Here is a 16,544-nt window from a genome sequence, read left to right as displayed (position 1 = left end):
CGCCATCTCCTACTCCGTAATTAACCCACCCCGCAATCAGGAAGACATCTAAAGTTGGGCTTTAAGTCGACTTGAATTTGAGACACCTCTCTTTCTTTCTTTCTTTATTTTTTTAAGATTTTATTTATTTATTTATTTATTTATTTATTTATTTATTTATTATTTTGTGAGAGAGAGAGAGAGAGAGAGAGAGAAAGAACAAGTAGGGAGAGCAGCAGGGGGAGAGGGAGTCAACAGAGAGCCTGACTTGGGACTCAATCCCAGGACCCTTAACCAACCAAGCTACCCAGGCACCCAAGACCTTTCTCTTTCATTTACAGCTGTGTGACCTTAAGTAAGAAATGGTTATTTTTCAGGTTCAATTTCTTCATCTGTAAAATGGAGAAAATGACAGCAAGCTGATAGAATTTGTTAGAATTAACACAGTTCTGAAATAGGCCCATAAAAGATACTTCATAAAATAAGATGCACCTGGTTCTTTCTCTGCTTGTTCACACGAAACGGCATTCTCTTCAGACAAGGACAGGGCCAAGAGGCTTAAGAGGAACCTTTGCAGCCAGCTAAAGCCTTAGGCTTTCAGCCACTGACTGAAATGATGAGGATATTTATTCAATATGCTCCTAGTTTATTGGTGCCTGTTCCCCCTGTTGGCTACACATTTCAAGTCTCAGCATTTCTTCCTCATGTCTCTGGACTATGGCTTCCATACACAGCTGTCTTTCCTGGTACTGTGCCCAGTTAGCATGTGGCTTTGAGCCTTCGTGAAGCTGGTTTTGCGCTGGGTCTTGATGCGGCATATTTTCTAACCACTGTTCTTGTCTTTCTGGTGTGCGGTACTAATGCTCCCTTCTCCATTCACTCTTGCCTGATCTGATCTTTCTTCCACTGGTTTTGTGACTAGGCAAACTTTCAAATTGGCCATTCCAGCCCTGGTAATACTGAGATTGGGGCATCAGTGGACACGGAATGAGATTCAGCAAAGCACTGGAGCAGAGGTCAGAAGAATGAGGGTCTGGTTCTGATTTGCCAGTACTAACTGTGTTACTTTAGAGAAATCAATAAACTGCTCAAAGCCAGAGTTTCTTCAATTGAAAATGAGGCATAAGATTTCTCTAGGGTCCCACCAGATCTAATGCTTCATGATTCCGTGGTTCTCGTTTCACTGTTGATCTCAGCAACTGCAGTAAACTGGAAATATTGCCTCTCCCAGCCTGTTGCTTAAGCAACCCTTAATTGGTAGGAGCAACCTCAGCTGTTCTGCTCCGTGTTGCCTGTGAGCTCATCAGCGGTGGAATCCGGCTGGGAGAAACAACACCTTAGGCAGTATTTTCTTCTAATCTTGAATATGAATGTATGCTTTATCTGTAAGATAAATTTTTGTTTTTCCAAAGCTGTAGAAAGCAATCCCCTGGATAACAAAAACAAATCTATAAACATATGAATATTTGAAGATAAAGTCTCAACCAGGAAGTTGTGATCATGAGTGGAAGTGGGGCTGTTTTTTGTTGAAAACATTGACCTACTGAGGAGGAGTAAGGCAAAATACTGATAATTATAATGATGATAAATTAATAATAATATAAAATTAAATATAAGAGTAAACTGGTTTTAAAAAAAGGTTTACATTCTCCCAAAATCTAAAAAAATAAAAAAAGGTGAAATAAGTTAGTGAACAAAGGACCTTGATCACCCATATCTTTAATATGTATTTCAGTGGTTCCTATGCTTATCTATGGCTTCCTTCCTTTATATGCATGTTTATGTTGACACTATTGATCAACTCTCCTTAAATCTGTTTTGGGGGGGATTTTTCATCAGCACATAATCCTCTAATTTTTGATGGTATCTCAGATGCCCCCTTTGCCAGCTGCTTGAATGCTATGGGTTGATTCCTTGGGTTCTCTTTCTTTCTCTCTATTCTTTATCCCTGGGTGAGCGGGTCCATTCCAAAATCTCAGGTATCATCAGCAGGCTGATGATTCAGTCATATATCCTTTGGCTCCAATGTATACACATAATACAGATTTTATACACATATTTGGAGTATGATTGCACGTGTGTACATATATGTACATGTGTATAAACGTGTATATGTGTATAAATATATATAATTTACACCAATATTCAAGATGTGCATCTTTGGATGTCCTTATACGTTGCCTAAATTTAACTCTCCTCAGTCTTCATTTCTTGTGACGCCCCAGGTCCCGAAGGTGACTCTGTACATCTAGTCACCAAAGGTGGAAATTTAAACAACATCATTCTTGACCCCTTTCTTGCATTCACCCCTCATATTTTACCAGTCAGTAACTTGCATTGATCTTTCAAAAACACATCTGTTTTTCTCCATCTCCATTCTCATTCTGCTGTTCTTTACACTACAGTCAGCCATGGCAACAGACTGAATGGGAGCCCTGGTTTAGGCCTGTTTCCCCAGACCCGCCGCGGTCTGCAGCCAGGGTGACTGTTCTCCATACATGGTCCCACCAAACCCTCTTAAAATTTCCCTTTAACTTTGGATGATAGGGACTTACTTATCTGGTCTAGACGGGAGCTTAGGATTCATATATGAAATTTCTACTTGCTGGAAATACTCTGGGAATATGAATCAATTGCACTTCCTTGATGAAGGTCCTTTGTGGTTTTTAAGGATTTTGTACCAGCTCTTCCTTCTAACTGAATACTTCTTCAGACTTTTGTCCAATGATTCATCACTTAATTTTTGGCTCCGACACCTGTTGATATTTCCACAAAACTTCTTTGACCACATTAAGGAGGGTTCTACATTCTTCTTAGCACCCTGATTGCACTAATTTCTCTGGGTTGGACCTGCTCATTTATACCTCTCAACCAGATAAAATCCGTAAGAGCAGCCAGACTCATCTTGTCCACAGTTGTATCTCCTATAAATTCAGCACATTTAGCAAATAAATATACAAGATGTCCATTTAAAGTTGAAATTTCAGATAAGTGACAGTTTTTGGCATGTCCCAATATTGGGAACATATATTAGAAATGTGTTTGTTATCTGTAATTCAAATTTAATGGGATATCCTGTATTTTATTTGGCAACCTGAACCTCCACATCTTGAAAAATATCTACCGCATACTAGTTGTTCAATAAATATTCAGTGATGGGGCACCTGGGTGGCTCAGTTGTTAAGCATCTGCTTTCAGTTCGAGTTGTGATCCTGGGGTCCTTGGGTGGAGCCCCGCATCAGGCTCCCTGCTCAGCAAGAAGCCTGCTTCTCCCTCTCCCACTCCTCCTGCTTGTGTTTCCTGTCTCGTTGTATCTCTCTCTCTCTCTCTATATATATATCTGTGTGTGTGTGTGTGTGTGTGTGTGTGTGTGTGTAAATATTCTGTGATATGAAATGGCAGCAGAATTATTGTAAAATTTCATCCTATTTCTTCAAAAATATCATCATACAATTTAATATATTTGTTCTTGGAGAGTTAGCAGTGAGCGCTGTTGCTTTATCTGACAGTAAATCATTTTAAACTGAGGTTGCTGGAGGGGCGGGAAGTGAGGGGCATGGGGTGGCTGGGTGATGGGCATTGGGGAGGATATGTGCAATGGGGGAGGGTTGCAAATCGTGTAAGACTGATGAATCACAGACCTGTACTCCTGAAACAAATAATACATTATATGTTAATAAAAATAATAATAAAAATCATTTTAAAAGAGTTCATATTATCAGTTTGATTGTGTATATGTCACTTAGCTGTGATCTTAGCAAAGGAAAATATGCATGCATATAAGCCATTATTAGAGAATTCAGAAAACATAGCTTGCGTATTTTGTTTTGTTTGTTTTGTTTTTGCTCATAGGGCAGAGACAGAGCCTGTCTAAACTTGCTGAGGGAAGCTTTCTTTAGGTTTTCATTTCACACATCCACTCCCTGAGCATTTTCCTCCATAGCACAACATCGGTCAGAAGTGCTCTGACTGCTTACAAGGGAGAGAGCAAGAGCCATCTGGCCCTGACCTAGAGGCAGCCTCTAGGGACTATAGCATCATTTCCTAACTTTCGAGTCTGTCACTTTGATGCATGAATCCTAAAATCCCATAAAGACATGCTTTGATTTTCCCTGAATTATTACAAAAGGAAAATAAAAAGGGAGTTTCTTTCAATGATCTTGCCCCAATATTTCCTTAAATTTTTGGTGTTACAATTTTAAGACCATGCCATCAAGTCTAATTTAAGAAAAATAAAAATACTTAATATGGCAGAGAGCTTCCATCTATAATATGAGTAAAGTTACAGTTACTAAAAGAAATGGGTGAGAGGAGTGTTTGTGTATGTGTACATATGGATTGCATCTTTCTAAATTTGCACAGCTTATGTTGGTTGGTTTTTTTTGTTTCCGTCTGAGATGAGCACTAATGTTAATACAAAAGTGGACGGATAAATCCCTATGAGGGGCAAAGGGAATGGATTAAGGAATTCCAAATTTCTGTCTCTCCATAAAAGCAATGGAATGACTGGAAAAAAATGTGAGAATAAACTTTTTCAGAATTCTGGAAATTTTCCAAAAGCTTACAGCAACCAGGGAGAATTCATTCAAGAAAAGTGTCTGTGTCTTGGCAAGAACAGAGAATTATGTGTCATTTTAACCTACCCTGGTCCCAAGTCCCATCTTCCAGCTTCGCGGTAGCCTTGAAAATGACAGTCCAGATTCCATTACAGATACAGGAGAAAGCAGGACTGACCTCAGTTGCAAAGAATTCTCTGTATTTACAGTCATTTGTTTTATTCACACTTAGTCTCTGTTTATTGCTTGCTGATGGCTGGACCTAGACTATTGGCTCAAAAGGGTTGTCTTTCCTTCACCTAACTCGGAACTTACTGAATGCTGAGCATCTGTCCAAAGCATATACAGAAACATGTTTTAACCACTGCTGCCCAAAGCAATGGATAAAAGTTGGAACAAACAATAGACTAAACAAAGACCTTGTGGAGAAAAGCTGGGGAATGAGAGCTTAAGAGAACAGGGCTTTGAAAAACTCTAACATGTTCCTTGAATCCAAAGGTCACACACATGCCCATGCTGTACATCTGCTCAGCAAAGACTTCAGAAGACCCTGAACTCTAACCCTTGAATGATACTGAAGCTCTGTCCAAGGAGGTAGGGAAGGCTGAGACAGAGTTGTCAGCTGCCAGGCTGAGTGTCAAAGGTGTCCCCTAACTCCCACACACAGTATCTATGCAAAGACTGGGAGGGTTTTTTAGGACTTTCCAAATCATTTCATGAATCTGGTATTACCATGATATCAAAGCCAAACAAAGATGTCACAAGAAAAGGAAACTACAGACCAACACCCATTATTAATATACATGCAAAAATCCTCAACAAAATACTGGCAAACCAAATCCAGGAGGAAAGGGTATTTTTAAAGGATTACATATATTAAAAGGTTTACACACCATGACCAAGTGAAATTTATCCCAAGAATGAAGAGAGGCTTGACATACAAATACCAATTAATACAATGCCCCATATGACAGAATGGAGAAAACTGAACACCTGGTCATCTCAACTGATGCAGAAAAATCATTTAACAAAATTCAACAAACTTTCCAGAGAAAAGAACTTTAGAAACAGAAACTAAGGCTAGCATGAGGAATAGTATGGAACTTCCTCAGCTTAATCAAGGGTATGTATGAAAGACTCACAGTTAACATAATGCTTAATGTCATAAAAAACAAATTTTCCTGCTAAGAATATTCTTATATTCTGCTATGTAATACTATACTAAAAATCTTAGCCAGGAAATCAGGCAAGAGAAAGAAATAAGAAACAATCAGATCAGAAATAATTAAAGTATCTCTATTTGCAGATGATGTGATCTTAAATATAGAAAACTCTGAAGATTCTAACATTAACATCCAAACAATAAAATAATTAAGAATAAATTCAAGATGTACATTGAAAATCATAAGACTTAGTTGAAAGAAAAGTAGAAAGCCATCCTGTACTAATAGATTGGAAGACTTAATAATGTAATGATGACACAAATCCTCAAATTGTTCTACAAATTCACTGTAACCCCTATCAAAGTTCCAACTACCTTTTCTGCAGAAATTGACAAACGAATCTAAAACCCATGTGAAGCTGCAAAGGACAAAGAGTCATCAAAAGAAACACTGAAAAAAAAAAAAAAGAATAAAGTTATAGGGCACACACTTCTGCATTTTCAAACGAACTGGAAAGCTATGGTAGTCAAATGATATGGTACTGGCATAGGAATAGATATGCAGATCAATGGACTCAAATTAAGATCACACGGATTAACTCACAGAAATTGATTTCAACATCAGTTCCAAGACTATTCAATGGGGTAAGATTTTTTTTTTTATTAAGTTGTGCTATTTCAAACAAGACACAAAGATTAACTCAAAATGGATCGATGATGTAAATGTAAGAGCTAAGACAATGAACTTTAAAAAGTAAACATAGGTGTACATCTTTGTGATTTTGGATTATGCAACAGTTTATTTACTAGAACACCCTAAAGCACAAACAACAAAAGAAAAAATAGATAAATTGGAATTCATCAAGATTAAAAACTTTTGTGCCTCAAAGGATACTATCAAGTAAGTGAATAGACAAGCAACATGATGGGAGAAAATATCTCCAAATATCCGGTCCAACATCAGAATACATACAGAACTCCTACAACTCAGCAGTACAATGTCAGATAAATCAATTTAAAAATAGGCAAAAGACTAGAATAGGTATTTTTCCAAAAAGATGTACAAATGGTCTACAAGTGAATAAAAAGAGACTCAGCATCTTTAGTCATCAGAGAATGTAAACTGAAACCACAATGAGATACCCATTAAGATATCTGTAATAAACAAAATGCAAAGCAACACATGTTGCCTTTTTGATTTACCTGCAGAGCAGTTATGGCTTCATGAGCATTTTTGTTTTGGTTTGGCTTGGTTTGGGTTTTTTTTTGTACAATCTTGTCTACCATGGGTCTTAACATGGTACAAACATGTACAAACATGTCTTCCATGTTTGTCTTAAAATCCCTCAATGCCACCAGGAACAGTGGGGTTGCAAAAGTGTGGTTGGCCAGGTACTGTATGACATGAAAGCTTAAGCAGAACTAGGTACTCCAAGATGGGGAAAGAAACTCCCACATAAGGAGATAAGCCCAGCACCAGCTGTGAGTGCTCTTTGTCTCCCGTTAAGGAAATTGTCTGGAGACCACTTTCTGAAGCCATGCAAGGGGTCAGAAGCTACACATGACTACATCTCCCAACAGTGTGGCTATACCACATTTTGTGTATTCATTCCTTAGTTGATGGGCATTTGGGTTGTCTATGCTTTTTAGCTGTTATAAATAGCATTGCTATGAACATTAATGTACATGTTTTTGTGTGAAAATATATTTTCAAAACTCTTAGTATAAAACTAGAAGTGGAATTGCTGGGTCATGTACCAGCTCTATGTTTGAACTTCTGAGAAACTACTAAACTATTTCCCACATTGACTGAACCGTTTTCATTCCCACCACCAATGGATAAATGTTTCCATTTCTCTCAAATGGGGATTCAGACTTTGATGAAGCTGTTTTACCCAGATGCCCAAGTGGCAATAATTCCAGGTCCCCACAAGGTTAGGGAGACCTGGTGGCATTGAAGGATTTTAGGACAAGTGTGAGGACCCATGGCAAATATTGTGTGTGGGGCTCTTTGGGTCATTGCTGGCATTAGAGATCCTGATTTCTACAGGTAAGTGTATAACAGGTATTGACATTTCAACTGTTTACAGCACAGACTTCGCCACAGCTGCTAGGGCATGCCCCATCACAACAGAGGATTAGAGCTGTAACTCGAGGTGCATCACTCTCACTCACGACCCAAATCACCCAAAGCCTGACCAATTACTCAACAAAAGCAGCATTTCCCACCAGCCAGAGGAAAACACACTACTTTGTTAATTCAGGCCTTGCAGCAGCCAGGAGGGTTCCATGCCCTGTCATCACAGCAAACACCCCAGAATCTGGCTGGCTGACCATGCCCTACCATTGATTAAATGATGGGATGACACCCTTGGCCACTGGGGTACCTAGCGTCATTGCCATCACCAAAGCAGCAGTGGCCTACATGGGAGACCAGCACACCATTATTTATTTAGGTAATGCTTTTTATCAGTCACTCTGTGGGACAAAGATGAGGACCAATTGCATTCTCATGGAATGGCCTACAGGATCCTTTTGCTGAACTTCTGAAGACATAACTTAACTCCCTGCAAGATGCCAGCATCTACAACAGGTCCAGAAGTTTATCTCCAGAAGTACTCATCATCCACTATATTGATGACGTTCCCATTGCTAGCCTGACCGAGAAACAAATTGACCAGGCCCTATATGAGGTCATTGAACTAAGGCAAGGCTGTCAACCCTGGAAAGATCCCAGGACCTCCTTGACAAGTCCAGATGCTGGGAACCACCCGGGCTGGTAGTCAGAGGTGTATTCTTGATAAAGTTAAACAGAGGTTTAACAGTCCATAGCAGCCTTCACCACCAAGATAGAGGCTCAGCAGCCAGGAAAACTGCTTGACTAACTGCAGACAATATATACCACATATGGGTATTATTTGAGCCTTTTAATCAAGTGTGCCTACAAGGCCAATCACCTTTGAGTGGGACCCCAGCAGAAGCAGGTATTAGAGGCCCTGCAGCACGCAACCTTCCCATTGGGATGAGGGGAGCCTGCAAACATTGTGGAACCACAGGTCTCAGCGACTCCTATGCATGTGGATTGGAGCCTGTGGCAAATGACTGTCACCACGGTGAGCGGGCTTTCAATTGTCGACATGTAAATTACCTGAGGTAGCCGCCAGATATACCTCCTTCCAGGAGCAGCTCCTAGGCTGCTATTGGGCCCTACTGGAAGCAGAACATATGACCCCTGATGCACCATATGTGACCCATATGTGACCCTGAGCTGCCTGTCCTTACATGAGTACTCACTAATCCCACTGATAAAGGAGAGCAGGCTCTGCAAAGCTCCATCATGAGAGGAAAATGGTACATTCCTGATGGAGCCTGACCAGGGCCTTGGGGAATCAGCTGATTCCATGAACAAGTGGCTGCCTTACTGAAGGGACTGAAAGCCCTGGAACATGTGCTCTCACCCCTCCCTTTTGTAAGTGGGTCCAGGGCTCGAAGATATTCTAGCTGATCCTGTGGCTTGGTTCCTGGATGGACCCATGACTCTCAAAGATGATGGAGCCCACTGGGCTGCTACAGCCATTGACCCAGGGGTGACCACATTTTGAATGAGAACAGACTAGGACACTCTGCCCAATGGACCTAACTCCATGTGGTAGTGACAGCTGTGAAAACTACTCATCAGCATCTCCCTGTTACATGTTTACAGAGTGGTGGCTATTGAAAACAGGATAGCCATATGGTCCAGTGACTAGAAGATTGATGATTGGACCATTAAGGCTCCCCTCTGTTGGGACAGAGGTTCTGGCAGCAGCTTGCAAACTAGAAAAGAAGTCATTCAGAAGGGAATGTGAATGGAACTCACGAGCTGATCAAACATGTACTCAACAAATCGCCATGCTTGCCCACTGGGTCTATACAGATGGGACGTGGATGGCCACCTTGGATGCAAGAATGGGATGAATCATGAGGACTTACCTTAGAAGAGATGGAAGCCAGTGATGCCAGCAGCGCAGCTGTGGAACTCCCACACCATGCAACATGGGGGACCGGGCCACATATCCTGGAGCAGAGGTCTATTGTGAGTGTATCAAATGGACTCAACTGGACAGCTAGCCTCTAGTCATGGATTGCAGTAGTGCCTCACCCCTGCGGACACATATGTCAGACATGTAACTACCAGCCAGTGTCCATGTATTGTGGCTTTAGGAAAACACCTTTGCCATGTGTTTGACATTTAGCACAATTCCAGTCAATCAAGGCACTACACTCACTGCACAAGCTACAGAGCCCTGAACATACTCTCATGGCATAGTTTGAATGATTCATCCTCCCTAGACCCTGCCCCCAAGCAAAAGTGGTGGTAGAACGATGAGCACTTCAGACCTATCCAGTGGTTCTGCAGAAGAGAACCCGGGTAAAAAAGTTCACGTAAGAGGTCAACATCATTCCCTTCAATTCTGGGAACACATGTGGAAACCAAGATTGATGGCACTGTCTTTTTTTTTTAAAGATTTTATTTATTTTTCTGAAAGACAGAGAACACAGGTACACAGGCAGGCAGAGAGGGAGAGAGAGAGGAGGAATCAGGCTCCCCGCTGAGCAGAGAACTTAATGCGGAGCTCAATCCCAGGACCCCAAGATCATGACCCAAGCCAAAGGCAGAGGCCTTAACCCACTGAGCCACCCAGGTGCCCTGGTAGCACTATCTTTAATAGAAGTGTCTGAGTCTAGATTTTCACTTCAGAAAGCTATCAGAGAGTGAGAAAGGATAATAGTATAATGTATTTGAGAAGCAGGTGACCTTGTCCCCTCTGGATTTCAGAGCCCCTGGAGGAAAATGTCAATTGTGTTCCTAGATCCAGATAGAGAGATATGGAGTTCAGATGGGGGTGGGTCTAGATGAAGCAAGAGAACATTGGAGCGAGATCAACCTTGGGAATAAGGAAGCATATGAAATGAAGTAAGAGTTTTCTTGCTCAGGGACATCCTAATATTGAAGGAATCTGAACAGGGCAGCTGAGCTCTGTTACAATGAAGCTAACTGCAGAAATGTCCTCAAGGAATTGGAGATGGACTAGGTACTGTAAGGGTCTATTTACCCAGAGCAATTCCATCCCATTAAACAATGACTTTGTTGTTTATACAGTAAAACTTAAACTGCCCCTGCTCCCTTTCCCCTAGGGGACTTACTTAAAAACAAGTCCCAGACGCTGTTCTATGAGGGTGCACTGAGGAATGGGGCCCCAGGCTCTCGGCTCCTCCGGGCCGGAGACTGGGAGGCCGCCATCTTCATTCCCGTCCTCCGGACTCTACGGAAAGCGCTCAGGGAACAAAAGCTCCCGAAAGCAAACCCGAGCGGATTACTCAGCCCGGCCCCGGGTAAGGGCAGTACAACTCCGCCTGGGGCAAAGACACTTGAGAACCACTACAACAGGCCCTTCCCCCAGAAGATCAACAAGAAACCCAGCCAGGACCAAGTTCACCTACCAAGGAGTGCAGTTTCAATACCAAGGAGAGCAGCGGAATTCCATAGGAGGAGAAAGCAAAGCACAGAACTCAAGGCTTTCTCCCCATGATTCTTTAGCCTTGCAGTTAATTTAATTTTTTTTTCTTTTTCAATTTTTTTTCTCTTCTTCTGCTAAATTTTTTTAACTTTTACCCTTTTCTTTTTTAACGTTTTTTAACTAGTTTATCTAATATATATATTTTTTTTCTTTTTATATTTTTTTCTTTATTGGTTTTCTTTTTTTAATTGTTTCTTTTTTTTTTTTTTCTTTCTGAACCTCTTTTTATCCCTTTCTCCCCCCTCATGATTTGGGATCTATTCTGATTTTGCTAAAGCATATTTTCCTGGGGTTGTTGCCACCCTTTTAGTATTTTACTTGCTCCATCATATACTCTTATCTGGACAAAATGACAAGGCAGAAAAATTCACCACAAAAAAAAGAACAAGAGGCAGTACCAAAGGCTAGGGACCTAATCAATACAGACATTGGTAATATGTCAGATCTAGAGTTCAGAATGACAATTCTCAAGGTTCTAGCCGGGCTCGAAAAAGGCATGGAAGATATTAGAGAAACCCTCTCGGGAGATATAAAAGCCCTTTCTGGAGAAATAAAAGAACTAAAATCTAACCAAGTTGAAATCAAAGAAGCTATTAATGAGATGCAATCAAAAATGGAGGCTCTCACTGCTAGGATAAATGAGGCAGAAGAAAGAATTAGCGATATAGAAGACCAAATGACAGAGAATAAAGAAGCTGAGCAAAAGAGGGACAAACAGCTACTGGACCACGAGGGCAGAATTCAAGAGATAAGTGACACCATAAGACGAAACAACATTAGAATAATTGGGATTCCAGAAGAAGAGGAAACAGAGAGGGGAGCAGAAGGTATATTGGAGAGAATTATTGAAGAGAATTTCCCCAATATGGCAAAGGGAACAAGCATCAAAATCCAGGAGGTTCAGAGAACCCCCCCTAAAAATCAAAAAGAATAGGTCCACACCCCGTCACCTAATAGTAAAATTTACAAGTCTTAGTGACAAAGAGAAAATCCTGAAAGCAGCCTGGGAAAAGAAGTCTGTAACATACAATGGTAAAAATATTAGATTGGCAGCAGACTTATCCACAGAGACCTGGCAGGCCAGAAAGAGCTGGCATGATATATTCAGAGCACTAAACGAGAAAAACATGCAGCCAAGAATACTATATCCAGCTAGGCTATCATTGAAAATAGAAGGAGAGATTAAAAGCTTCCAGGACAAACAAAAACTGAAAGAATTTGCAAACACCAAACCAGCTCTACAGGAAATATTGAAAGGGGTCCTCTAAGCAAAGAGAGACCCTAAAAGTAGTAGATCAGAAAGGAACAGAGACAATATACAATAACAGTCACCTTACAGGCAATACAATGGCACTAAATTCATATCTCTCAATACTTACCCTGAATGTTAATGGGCTAAATGCCCCAATCAAAAGACACAGGGTATCAGAATGGATAAAAAAACAAAACCCATCTATATGTTGCCTACAAGAAACTCATCTTAAACCCGAAGACACCTCCAGATTTAAAGTGAGGGGGTGGAAAAGAATTTATCATGCTAATGGACATCAGAAGAAAGCAGGAGTGGCAATCCTTATATCAGATCAATTAGATTTTAAGCCAAAGACTATAATAAGAGATGAGGAAGGACACTATGTCATACTCAAAGGAACTGTCCAACAAGAAGATCTAACAATTTTAAATATCTACGCCCCTAACATGGGAGCAGCCAACTATATAAACCAATTAATAACAAAATCAAAGAAACACATCGACACTAATACAATAATCGTAGGGGACTTTAACACTCCCCTCACTGAAATGGACAGATCATCCAAGCAAAAGATCAACAAGGAAATCAAGGCCTTAAATGACACACTGGACCAGATGGACATCACAGATATATTCAGAACATTTCATCCCAAAGCAACAGAATACACATTCTTCTCTAGTGCACATGGAACATTCTCCAGAATAGATCACATTCTTGGTCCTAAATCAGGTCTCAACCATTATCAAAAGATTGGAATCATTCCCTGCATATTTTCAGACCACAATGCTCTGAAGCTAGAACTCAATCACAAGAGGAAATTTGGAAAGAACCCAAATACATGGAGACTAAACAGCATCCTTCTAAAGAATGAATGGGTCAACCAGGAAATTAAAGAAGAATTGAAAAAATTCATGGAAACAAATGATAATGAAAACACAACGGTTCAAAATCTGTGGGACACAACAAAGGCAGTCCTGAGAGGAAAATATATAGCGGTACAAGCCTTTCTCAAGAAACAAGAAAGGTCTCAGGTACACAACCTAACCCTACACCTAAAGGAGCTGGAGAAAGAACAAGAAAGAAACCCTAAACCCGGCAGGAGAAGAGAAATAATAAAGATCAGAGCAGAAATCAATGAAATAGAAACCAAAAAAATAATAGAACAAATCAAGGAAACTAGGAGCTGGTTCTTTGAAAGAATTAATAAGACTGATAAACCCCTGGCCAGACTTACCAAAAAGAAAAGAGAAAGGACCCAAATAAATAAAATCATGAATGAAAGAGGAGAGATCACAACTAACACCAAAGAAATACAGACAATTATAAGAACATACTATGAGCAACTCTACGCCAACAAGTCTGACAATCTGGAAGAAATGGATGCATTCCTAGAGACATATAAACTACCACAACTGAACCAGGAAGAAATAGAAAGCCTGAACAGACCCATAACCAGTAAGGAGATTGAAACAGTCATCAAAAATCTCCAAACAAACAAAAGCCCAGGGCCAGACGGCTTCCCGGGGGAATTCTACCAAACATTTAAAGAAGAACTAATTCCTATTCTCCTGAAACTGTCCTAAAAAATAGAAATGGAAGGAAAACTTCCACACTCATTTTATGAGGCCAGCATTACCTTGATCCCAAAACCAGACAAGGATCCCATCAAAAAAGAGAACTACAGACCAATATCCTTGATGAACACAGATGCAAAAATTCTCACCAAAATACTAGCCAATAGGATTCAACAGTACATTAAAAGGATTATTCACCACGACCAAGTGGGATTTATTCCAGGGCTGCAAGGTTGGTTCAACATCCACAAATCATCAATGTGATACAACACATTAATAAAAGAAAGAACAAGAACCATATGATACTCTCCATAGATGCTGAAAAAGCATTTGACAAAGTACAGCATCCCTTCCTGATCAAAACTCTTCAAAGTGTAGGGATAGAGGGCTCATACCTCAATATTATCAATTCCATCTATGAAAAACCCACCACAAATATCATTCTCAATGGAGAAAAACTGAAAGCTTTTCCGCTAAGGTCAGGAACACGGCAGGGATGTCCGTTATCACCTCTGCTATTCAATATAGTGCCAGAAGTCCTAGCCTCAGCAATCAGACAACAAAAGGAAATTAAAGGTATCCAAATCAGTAAAGAAGAAGTCAAACTATCACTCTTCGCAGATGATATGATACTATATGTGGAAAACCCAAAAGACTCCACTCCAAAACTGCTAGAACTTGTACAGGAATTCAGTAAAGTGTCAGGATATAAAATCAATGCACAGAAATCAGTTGCATTTCTCTACACCAACGACAAAACAGAAGAAAGAGAAATTAAGGATTCAATCCTATTTACAATTGCACCCAAAACTATAAGATACCTAGGAATAAACCTAACCAAAGAGACTAAGAATCTATACTCAGAAAATTATAAAGTACTCATGAAAGAAATTGAGGAAGACACAAAGAAATGGAAAAATGTTCCATGCTCCTGGATTGGAAGAATAAATATTGTGAAAATGTTTATGCTACCTAAAGCAATCTACACATTTAATGCAATTCCTATCAAAGTACCATCCATTTTTTTCAAAGAAATGGAACAAATAATCCTAAAATTTATATGGAACCAGAAAAGACCTCGAATAGCCAAAGCAATATTGAAAAAGAAAGCCAAAGTTGGTGGCATCACAATTCCGGACTTCAAGCTCTATTACAAAGCTGTCATCATCAAGACAGCATGGTACTGGCACAAAAACAGACACATAGGTCAATGGAACAGAATAGAGAGCCCAGAAATAGACCCTCAACTCTATGGGCAACTAATCTTCGACAAAGCAGGAAAGAATGTCCAATGGAAAAAAGATAGCCCCTTCAACAAATGGTGTTGGGAAAATTGGACAGCCACATGCAGAAAAATGAAATTGGATCATTTCCTTACACCACACATGAAAATAGACTCAAAATGGATCAAGGACCTCAATGTAAAAAAGGAATCCATCAAAATCCTTGAGGAGAACACAGGCAGCAACCTCTTCGACCTCAGCCACAGCAACATCTTCCTAGGAACATCGCCAAAGGCAAGGGAAGCAAGGGCAAAAATGAACTATTGGGATTTTATCAAGATCAAAAGCTTTTGCACAGCAAAGGAAACAGTTAACAAAACCAAAAGACAACTGACAGAATGGGAGAAGATATTTGCAAATGACATATCGGATAAAGGGCTAGTGTCCAAAATCTATAAAGAACTTAGCAAACTCAACACCCAAAGAATAAATAATCCAATCTAGAAATGGGCAGAAGACATGAACAGACATTTCTGCAAAGAAGACATCCAGATGGCCAACAGACACATGAAAAAGTGCTCCATATCACTCGGCATCAGGGAAATACAAATCAAAACCACAATGAGATACCACCTCACACCAGTCAGAATGGCTAAAATTAACAAGTCAGGAAATGACAGATGCTGGCGAGGATGCGGAGAAAGGGGAACCCTCCTACACTGTTGGTGGGAATGCAAGCTGGTGCAACCACTCTGGAAAACAGCATGGAGGTTCCTCAAAATGTTGAAAATAGAACTACCCTATGACCCAGCAATTGCACTGCTGGGTATTTACCCTAAAGATACAAATGTAGTGATCCGAAGGGGCACGTGCACCCGAATGTTTATAGCAGCAATGTCTACAATAGCCAAACTATGGAAAGAACCTAGATGTCCATCAACAGACGAATGGATAAAGAAGATGTGGTATATATACACAATGGAATATTATGCAGCCATCAAAAGAAATGAAATCTTGCCATTTGCGACGACGTGGATGGAACTAGAGGGTATCATGCTTAGTGAAATAAGTCAATCGGAGAAAGACAACTATCATATGATCTCCCCGATATGAGGGAGAGGAGATGCAACATGGGGGGTTAAGGGGGTAGGAGAAGAGTAAATGAAACAAGTTGGGATTGGGAGGGAGACAAACCATAAGTGACTCTTAATCTCACAAAACAAACTGAGGGTTGATG

The sequence above is a fragment of the Enhydra lutris genome, unplaced genomic scaffold, assembly GCF_002288905.1.
Source record: "Enhydra lutris kenyoni isolate GAN:26980312 unplaced genomic scaffold, ASM228890v2 scaffoldscaffold15, whole genome shotgun sequence".
NCBI classification, from domain to species: domain Eukaryota; kingdom Metazoa; phylum Chordata; class Mammalia; order Carnivora; family Mustelidae; genus Enhydra; species Enhydra lutris.
This window is presented reverse-complemented; position numbering follows the sequence as displayed.